This window comes from Nematolebias whitei, chromosome 22 (assembly GCF_014905685.2).
Source record: "Nematolebias whitei isolate Nwh7 chromosome 22, NemWhi1, whole genome shotgun sequence".
In the NCBI taxonomy this organism is placed as follows: domain Eukaryota; kingdom Metazoa; phylum Chordata; class Actinopteri; order Cyprinodontiformes; family Rivulidae; genus Nematolebias; species Nematolebias whitei.
In genome coordinates, this window is record NC_056519.1 from 25,245,906 (window position 1) to 25,256,559 (window position 10,654).

Below are 10,654 nucleotides of genomic sequence, written 5' to 3' on the forward strand. Positions count from 1 at the left end.
CTATCTATCTATCTATCTATCTATCTATCTATCTATCTATCTATCTACGTTAGCGCTGTTAGTTTTTGTCTGAATGTTTCAGTCTGTTGCTCAGTGGCTGTGAACACAGACACACAGAGACAAACTTATCGGTGACGGGGCGGGAAAGTAAAACAAGATCATGCATTATCGTTTTGTTCTTTGAGTAGTGGTTGGGAATAACTCTCAGCTACTACCGCACCACATTTTAGCTTAATATCTGGAGTTTCAGGACTTTTTGTGTTTTGCCAAGCTGAGTTTGGTTTGGCAGCCATTTTGAAAGAGGTTTACTCCAAAACATATTCAGTTGTATCAGAATCAGAATGCCTTTATTGTCATTATATGCAAATACAATGAAATTAAGAGCCACTCCTTTTTTCAGTGCAAAAACATACTTAAGAAAAACACACACTAAAAATATAAAAAATGTAACGCAATATAGATATAATAGCACTATGAAAGTAAAAAATACAAGTATTTCACACTTATGTTGCACATTATGGATATTAGTGAGGTAGTTAAGGTGACTGAGAGTATTAAATGTCAGTAGTATTGCACAATAGAAGTCCAGGGGTTTGGGAGGTTAGATTATTAAATCAGTGCATGTGAGTTCAGTGTGGTGATGGCTTTCGGGAAAAAAAAACTGTTTTTGAATCTGTTTGTTCTTGTTCTGATGCACCTGTAGCGCTTCCCTGGTAACAAGTCAAACAGTTCAAAACTCGGGTGTGAACAGTCCTTGATTGTGCTTTCAGCTCTGTTGAGGCAGCGTGATGTTTAAATGTCCATCAGAGATGGGAGAGGGCAGCCAATTATCTTTTGTGCTGTCTTGACTACTCTCTGAAGCCTCTCCCTGTCAGCCAGGGTGCAGCTGCCGTACCATACTGAGATGCAGTATGTCAGCAGGCTCTCAATGGACGAGCGGTAGAAGGTCAGCAGCAATTTGGTGTTCAGGTTGTGCTTCTTAAGTGTAGTCTCTGCTGAGCCTTCTTGATGATCGCTGTGGTGTTCTCTTTCCAGGTAAGGTCAGCAGAGATATGGACACCAAGAAATCGGAAAGTGTGAACCCTCTCCACGCACTCGCCATTGATGTAAAGGGGGCCTAGGTTGGTGCTGTGCTTCCTGAAATCAATAATCACCTCCTTGGTTTTTTTGATATTCAGAGCCAGATTTTTCTCTGAGCACCAGGTTGCTAGCTCCAGGACCTCCTGTCTGTAAAATGTCTCATCTCACTTAGAGATTAGTCCGACCACTGTGGTGTCATCAGCGAACTTGACAATGAGGTTGTTGTTGTTGTGGGCCGGGCTGCAGTCATGGGTGTAGAGACAGTACAGCAGGGGGCTCAGCACACAGCCCTGTGGGGAGTCCTGTGTATTACTCATTGTAAATATTCATCCTATAATTACTGTGTAGTTCTGTATAGTTCTCAAGATGAGAGTTTTCTGGTCTGAAATTAAACAGGGAATCCAAGAATCTTAATGTTCTAGGTGCAAAATATTCAGATGAATAGGAGTTACAGTCTAGAAGGAGAGTGGTGGGATTTTTATTTTATTTTGTGCTTGTCTGAGGCAGTGCAGAGTGATAGATCTTGATGAATGGAGAAATGTCATTTTTCATCTTTAAATCACTTCTTGGTCTGTTGCCTTCGTACATCTCCTCCTACATGTCTCTGCGTGAGTGCAGCTACAGCGTGCGCTCTCAGGACATTATTACATGCAGTGTTCCCTCAGTGAGGACTGAACTAGGCAAAAGGGCCTTCTCCTACTCCGCTCCTGTTTCCTGGAATATCTTACAAAAAGATCTGAAGCTCTCGACCTTGACCTCTCTAAGTGGCTTTAAGAATCTGTTGGACTCCCGGCAGGGACCAATGCTGACATATTCCTGTTTTTAGTTTTCTACATTCGCCTTGTAATATGGCTGTTTTTTATTACCTTTTTTGCCATTTTATTTGAAAAAATAAAAGTCTGTATGCCTCTTTTATCATTGTTCATTGTTGTCATCATTCTATGTTGAAATCAGGTCTCTCTTGTAAATGAGTCCTCGAGGCTCAATGGGATTTACCTGTAGAAATAAAGGTTGAATGAATGAAAATTCACAACCAGGTGCAATGGTGGAGACAGGGGGTGGCCAATGATGGCCTTGGCCACCATAAATTAATCTTCAGCCACCCCACTGGTCACCGTAATTATTTGAAGAAACTATGATTTTAATCAATAAAAAAAGATAGATAGTGTAGTCAGCATGTATTGAAAAAAAAAATCACAATATGGATGGACATATATGGTGGTGGCCATCTTGGATTTTGATGTGGCAACCTCTGTCTTGATAGGGAACTTTTGTACACCAAAATGGAAGTCAGCTCATTGCTTATTTTTGAGGTTATACATCTCACAAGGTTTACATATTTACATTTATGGTGGCAGCCATCTTGAATTTTGATGTGACAACAACATTTTTAAAATAATCTTTTCTTACATCTAGATGCATCCGCTCACCAAAATGGAAGTTGGAGCTGCACCTTTTTTTCCAAGTCATCATGTTCACATCATGGACTGACAGAGGGTTTATCCTATTCCCCTTCTTCTTCTGTGATGCGGGACAAATACGCCACTAGTTTCAAATATTAGAACAGGTCAAATAATTTATGAACAAGCAAGAAATGCTTATTTATTTTAAAGTAGGCTCTGATTTAATTATCTGCATGGCTTTTTAAAATAACTTTTGTTTCCTTATCACTGACCTTGTTCTAAGCATCATGCGCAGAATACCAATACGTTTACGGGTTCAGTCACGTGTCGGAGCTTTTCGTTTTGATCTCTTGCTCCCTGTCTGTGAGCTGCGACTGCAGGAGGGCGGTGAGGTTGGAGGAGCCCTGCCTCAACACCATCTGTGCAGCTCCGGCTCTCCCTGCTGACCATCACATGATGACATGGACGTCACTGCACCGCCTGCAGCAACAGGCTCACAGCCTCTGAATATATGTGTTGCTTCAGTTACCAGCATTTTACTAAGGCAGCTCGTAGTAAACATCAGTGAGGACTTTTTCAATTATGCACAGAAAAATTTAGGATATTTTTGTTCCAACAGCTATTATAACCGCGTTCCATAGGAATTAAATGGACTGTTTATACAGCTCCTTTCTATCTTATGAAGATACTCAAAGTACTTTACAACACAACCTGTGTCCTCATTTACTCATTCATACAGCACTCTACTAGATCTACAGAGACTAATCAGAGCTTTATCACATTCATACACTGATGGGAGACACATCAGAGGCAATGAGGGGGTTCAGTGTCTCGCTCAGGGACACTTCGGCATGTGACTGCTGGTGGAATCGAACCCCCAGCTCTCCCATTGGAGGTTGACTGCTCTTACCACTCATCCACAGCCGCCCCACTAAGTGCAGACAAGTGCTCTAATCAAATGCACTGAACAAAGTGGGAACACTTATTTCAAAATAAAACCTTTAGGGGCCGTTCAGGGTGTTTTTGCAAATATGCAAAGTTTATTTTTTTCTTTTAGCCTTGTGTCCACTGGGACATTTTGTTTTAGGAGCTCCAAAAAGGTACTTTATATACACAATTGAAATATCTTGAATTTGTATTTTTGTGTAGACCTAAATCCATCCATCCATTATCTTTACCTGCTTCTTCCTTTTCGGGTCGAGGGTGTCCCTGGTGTCCATGTCCAGCAGTCACTGTGCGAGAGGCAGGGGACACCCTGGACAGGTCTCCAGTCCATCACAGGGACACATAGAGACAAATGAGACAAACAACCAGTCACTCTCTCTCTCACACCTAGGGACAATTTAGAGTTACCAATCAGTCTAACATGCATGTTTTTGGTCTGTGGGAGGAAACCAGAGTACCCGGAGAAAACCCACGCATGCACGGAGAGAACATGCAAACTCCACTCAGACAGGCCCCCAGCCGGGATTCAATCCGGCGACCTTCTCGCTGAGAATAGGCAGCCCTACCAATAGAGTCACCGTGTCACCCGACCTAAGTACAGTTTTTTAAAAATAATTATGATTAAGCTCAATCATTCAGGTAGATAACAACCAAAAAGGTTAAATGGTGTCATCTAGACCAGTTTCTTTACAACCCTTTTTCTGAAAAGACCAGTTTCAGGCTGTTTCTGTGAGCAGCAAGTTGACCATCTGGACTAAAACACCTGATTGTTGTACATGATGGTTGATTGTTTTTCATGTGTTAAAAGTCTACTTCTGAGATTCCAACAGGAGGTTGGCTTGAAGCACAGCAGTGAAGAATAGCTATGGGACAGATCTGGTTGGCAGGGGACAAAACATTTCTCACTTAAAGAACTGGTCCTGATGACATGATTTAACCTTTTTTGCTTGTACTTTTGATAAAGTTCCACCTTCAATCTAACTTACAACCACAAGGTTTCCTCCATTTCTTTTTATGGTCTGACCACTTGTTCAATGTCTGTGCTCCACACCTTGTTTCCTGTTTTTGGTGTACTTTTGTGTATTTTCCTTTTTTTTACCATTGTTTATTTTGGGCAGCACAGTTTTTCTAACATTTCTAGCATCAACCCAGAATGTTAGTGATGCATCTATGCTTGGCAGAGGTACCACAGTGCTTTGGACCATTCTTTGGTGATTTCATGGGGACGAAAACATTTGTAGAAACTGTTTATGATATACTTTTAGAAACAACCAATATAAACATTAATATGAGGGAAAAGGATCAACATTAGTCAAATGTGAGGCCAAGTGTTCAACAGTTAAATATGGCTGATTGTTAGGTTTTGCAATGTTTTAGAGAAGAGTGGGTCAATGTTTGTTTAAAAACAATGTCAAATTAATATCTTGTCTTGAATAATATGATACTGAAAAAGTTCAGTAGAATCCATTGGTACCTGATCAATGGAGCAAGTGGAACAGAACCTTTCTTTTACAAAAGGAGGTGCAAACTGATGGGTTGGACTTAAAAACACATTATAATCCCATGTATACTAATTTTCTCTATTTTGACATTTATTTATTGTCAAAAATGATGCTGCATATGATATATATGTTTAAATATAAATATGATGTTTTAATGATATTGCAACACTTTAGACGTCCACCGTTGCCTTTGGGTTGATTGAGTCCACCTCAGTGGTTCCTGCTAGCTCAAGTCCACAGAGATGTGCTCACTGGAAGCACCATTTTTTGTTTGGTTTGGTGTACAACAAAGTACGACAAATACTACAATAGACCTGAGATACATTTTTGTCGTGTGAATGCTGACTCAGCATTTATATATATTTTTTCTGTTTATTGTTCCGTCTTTACGATAATTTTTTTTTTTTACAGTCAAACTATCTAAATATTTGGTGCAATTTATACATTGTTTATTTATTTATTGATTTTTATTTTTTGGCTGCTCCCTTCTTCAGGGGTCACCACAGCAAACTATCATACACCAAGACTTAATTGTTTTTACACCGTATGTCCTTCCTGACGCAACCACAGACACCGAGCTACCACAGCCCTCTGTGTGGAGCAGAGAGCTGCTGTCTTGGGGGCACGGGGGAGCAGATGGTGAGGGTTAAAGGCCTTGCTCAAGGGCCCAGGGTGGGGCAAATGAGGATGGAGGCAGGTGTGGGTGCTTCACCTATCCCACCCTCATTTTGATGTTGTCGGTACAAGGAGTCGAACCAACGACCTTCCGATCACAGACCCACCTTCTCTAGCCTCTGCACCACTACTCCCCCGTGCAGTTTATACGTCAAATTATTAAACTCCACGCGGTGTAGTGTGTTATGACTTTTGGTTTTTGTTTATCTGATACTTTCAAAAATGCTTTCCTTTTGTTTTGTATGCTACTTTTAGCTATTATGTACTGTTCTGCTACTCATGGCAAAATGACGCTGTTCTATTTTAAGTTTGGCCATTTTGCTACTTTTAATATCTGTTTTGTTAACATTAGCATTTGTTTATCTTATTTGTGCTTAAGCACATATTTAGCTTATTTCAGCAACAGTTTTGTTAATTTCAGCTAAATTTAGGTTTGGCATCAGTGTTGTTATATTTTGCAAAATATTTAATTTTCAAGTCCAAGACAATTTTATTGTCGTTTCCATTACATGTGGTACATGAGGTGGAACGAAATTATGTACACAGGGTCCCAGTTATACCTCAAAATAACAAAATATAAAGTATAAAGAAACACTAAATAAGGATCTAAGATGTACACTAAACACAAATAATGTAAAACAATACGACATAACAACAGCCCGAACATGAGTCTTTGGTGAGCAGATGGGTACGAATGAATACAGCAGCATGACATAATCAGCAGCATGGATAATCAGCAGCACAGATAAGTCACATATCACCAATTACAGTGTCATTACAGTGATTTTTCTGGTTAGATTCATGAGTCTAACAGCCTCAGGGTAGAAGCTGTTCCTCAGTCTAGTGGTTCTACACTTCTGCCCGAGGGGAGCGGGGCAAAAAGTCATGATTCAGCCTCCTTCTTCTTCTGCATTTCTACTGAACAGTCTCTGCAGGCCCATACTGTTACAGCAGCGCCCTCTAGTGACAAGATGCAAAAACTGTAGCAAAACATGCATTCACAGTGTAACCCTGAGAACACCATATGTAGTTACCGTTTTATTTATTTAGGTTTAACATCTGCTTTGCTGGTTATAGCCACTGTTTCACTAATTGGATAAACTGTTTTGTTACTGTTCAACTTTTAGCTACTGTTTAGCTGCTTTTTGCATCTAGCTACTATTTTGTTGCTTTTGCCTTAGCTTCTTTTTTTCTTCTTTGTTGTACAAATTGTAGTTTCTGTCCCACTATTTGTATACTATGTTTCGTCTATTTTAACTTTAGCAAGTTGTTTTTTGCTTTTTCAGCAAAATATATAAATACTTTATCTCTCAGCATTTGCTTTAGTTTTACTAGTCATGCAATTTATCTAGTATTTATTTATTTATATGCTCATTCAAGGATTCGTTTTTTTATTTGTCATTCACACCACGTGTGGTACGAATGACAAATGACGCGTGTGGTCGAACCAAATTGTGAATAAATGGATCCCAGTTCCATCCAACAAAAGTATGAAATGTAAAGAAAAACTGGAAAAAAAACAGTCATATTGTTTTATTTCATTTTATTGTTAAGTGATACTTTGTTGAAAGCTGAAACTAATCTCTTAGGAAGATTTTTGTATCAGTCAGGATACTACACTCAGTGAATATAGGAACAAAGTCAATTGTACTTTGAGTTTTGAAGACAAAAGAAAAGCTCCATCATAACAACTTGTTACAGTATTTTGCTTGGTTAAAGGTGTCAGATGTTTTCTGCTGAATCTGATGTGTCAAGCTCTAGGAACAGCTAAAACCAAACCAGATCTAGCAGCTTGTGTGAGATGCTGATTATAGAATTAATGTGTGCACCAGAGCTGATTCCTGTTATGGTGTGGCTCAAAGTTAAAAATGTTTCCGTTGTTTAACATTTCCACAGTGCCCAGAGTCATTTGACCAAGTGCCTGACACTAGACTAGCTATGTATTTTTATTTTGTTGGTCAGACTTATATAATGACTGAAGGATTTTATTTGATTATTTTTGATCTGAGTCTGATCATCAGTTCAGTTTAGCTCTCATTTCATTTTGTTAGGTTTTTGTTCTGTAACTAATAAAGCGTGGCATGCTGACACTGATCCTTAAGCTCCTAAAACATATTTTTACACATTTTTCTGTTGCTGTTATTATTATTGGGGCGCCTGTGGCTGAATGATTAGAGCAGTCGTCCTCCAATGCAAGAGTTGAAGGTTCAATTCCACTAGCAGTCACATGCTGAAGTGTCCCTGGGAAAGACACTGAACCTCTCGTTACCTCCGATGTGTGTCCCATCAGTGTATGAATGTGATAAAACACTGATTAGTCTTTGTATAGATCTAGTAGAGTGCTGTATGAATGAGTAAATAAGGCAGAGATTGTGGTGTAAAGAGCTTTGAGTGTCTTGATAAGATAGAAAAGCACTAAACAAGTACAGTCTATTTACCATTATTTGTGCTTTGTTCTAAAAAAAAAGCATTAAATTCTTTGGTATGGATGTAGTTTTGATATCTTAAAGAATCTGATAGGTTTGTGTAGAAGTCTTGAGAAAGAAGAAGCATGACTGCACTTTTAAATATATTTATAACCCATTTCAGTAAAGTGCCTTTTGACGCTACATAGCCTCAATGTTTTCTTTCGGCAAACTCCGGCAGAAAAGTCCAAAGCTCCTGTGTATTTGTTTTTATGGAGTTATTTATGCATTATGACAAGTAAAGTTACTCAGCAGAAAGTGGAAAGTCTAAATGCTTCAAGCAATCGGAGCACCAGGCGGCCCACATACTGAGCAGACCAGAGCCAAAATGGATGAGTGTTAGTTTAACAGCAATTCAGCCATAGGTCTGACAGCCACGAAGCACTAAGTGATGTGCACCAACTCTGCCGTTTGCTCTTTTTACTGTTTACACTTATCAGTTTTATAAAGTTTGATGTGAGTTTTAACCTTCCTGCTGCACTTGGATCAAATTGACCCATAAGTGAGGTCTCATGGGTCATTTTGACCCAAGGGCAGCAGTAGGGTTAAGAATGTATCGTATCATATTTTTGCACATGTTCAACAAAACATCCCACTTGTCTAGTTCTGTTTTTTCTTCTACAGCCAACCATAATTCATCATGCTGAACACTTTGAACAGCGTTGGCAACACAGACTGGACTCAGTGCTGAGGGAAATCACAGATTTTTAGTTGTAGTTTCACTAATTTGAGTGTTTGCAACCAAATGATCAGCTAGCCATGTGGCAACCAGTGTTTAGAAAGATCACTGCTGATTTTTGTGTGCCTGTCTTGCAAAACTGTATATTAGCCCATGCACATTATTTTAGCCCACCTCCACATAGGGCTTACACCTACAGCTATGTTTACACAGGAACAGGCATTTTATGAGTATGCAAAGTTTTGCTTATGTTATGAGTGAGATGCTGCCTCAGTGGATGAGTTTAGGTATCTCTGCGTTTTGTTCCTTAGTAAAGAAAGAATGGGGCGTTAGACCGACATACAGATCTGTGCCACTTTTGGTGTATTGCATACTCTGTGCTGGTCTGTTGTGGTTTAGATGGCTGCAAGGTGAATATTTCTATCTATGTTACTATTCTCACCTGTGACCATGAATTCTGAGTTGAAAGAATGAGAACACGGATATAACCAGTCAAAATGAGTTTTCTCCGTATGGTCGCTGACCTTTCTCTTAGAGATGGGGCGAGAAGTTCAGTTATACGGGTGAGACCTGGAGTAGAGCTGCTGCTCCTCCACATCGAGAGAAGCCATTTCAGGTGATTTGAACATCTGGGCCCCTTCCTAGGGAGTTGTTCTTGACCATCTCAAGGCATGCTCAACAACTACCTGTGCTCAACTGGATTTTTGATTGAACGTTTGCTCCTCATCTGTCAGCCGTCCTGTTTCTGCAGATGGCTTCAGGAGCCATTCTTGCAGCAGATATGTTGAGTTGCCCAGGATGTAGTTTCAGGAGCCTTTTTTTCAACACGTTTTGCCACCGTTGTGTTTTTGTGTGGACGGCCTTAACATGACCTTTTGAAAACAATGATTCAGACCCACCAATCTGACCTACAACCCATGCATGACATTGTATTGACAATGTGTTCATTTGTTGTGTTTTTGTTGTAAACATTTCTAGAAGCAGTGCTTAGAAGGATATTTTGTAAAATGCACAAAAAGACTGTTTAGGAAAACTAGTTTCATTGTGGACATGGCGGAGTCTGTATTTCTCAAACTTTTTATGAGTGTAAGTCTCCAATTACCACCATTATGACTGACATGAAACGCATGGCAAACTTAGAATTTGATAGTTTTGTATTTGTAGTAAATATCACATTGTTACACAAAAGGTTTATCCCTCAAATAAACTTGTACTTGAGCAGAGAAGTGAAAACAGTCCAACTCATCAATGGTCTGGAGCTCCCACCCTTGGACAGTTTGTACACCAGTAGACTGAGGGAAAAAAGCAACTAAGATCTAAAACAACCACACACGTCGGCCACCCATTTTTTAAACTGCCACCATCTGGCAATTGCTTTATAACAATAAGATCCCACACCAGCGTCCCCCATCCCTCTCCAAAACATTGCAAGCAACACACTGAACAATGAATAGTAAACCACACTATCATCAGCATCAACTTCAATCATGGTCACAACAAAACTGCATGCCAACCCATAATGTGTAAAATTGTACATATAAACTTTAGTCCACCTGTCTCACTGTGATAATCTGTGTAAAACTGTACATGCAAAGCCATGCTGTATAATTTATCTACAATACTGCATAACCAGTAGAAACATTGTACATGTATGTACGTTTCTACTGGTAATGCAGTAGTGTAGATAAAATGTACAGTACAGCTTTGCATGCACAATTTTACACAGATTATCACAGTGAGACAGGTGGACTAAAGTTTATATGTACAATTTTACACATTATGGATATAGATACCAGCAAATGTCACACTTACATACAAATATTTATAACTCCAGCTGTTATTTCCAGTCTAGACACTTTCCTCCTATCTATCTATCTATCTATCTATCTATCTATCTATCTATCT

The 10,654-nt window shown here is 39.4% G+C and overlaps 1 protein-coding gene across 1 annotated transcript in view; it reads left to right on the plus strand.

Annotated features, from left to right (window-relative positions):
• kcnc2 (potassium voltage-gated channel, Shaw-related subfamily, member 2) overlaps positions 1 to 10,654 on the plus strand; it is a 159,120-nt gene that overhangs the window by 37,627 nt on the left and 110,839 nt on the right. The gene's annotated exons all lie outside the window — the stretch shown is intronic.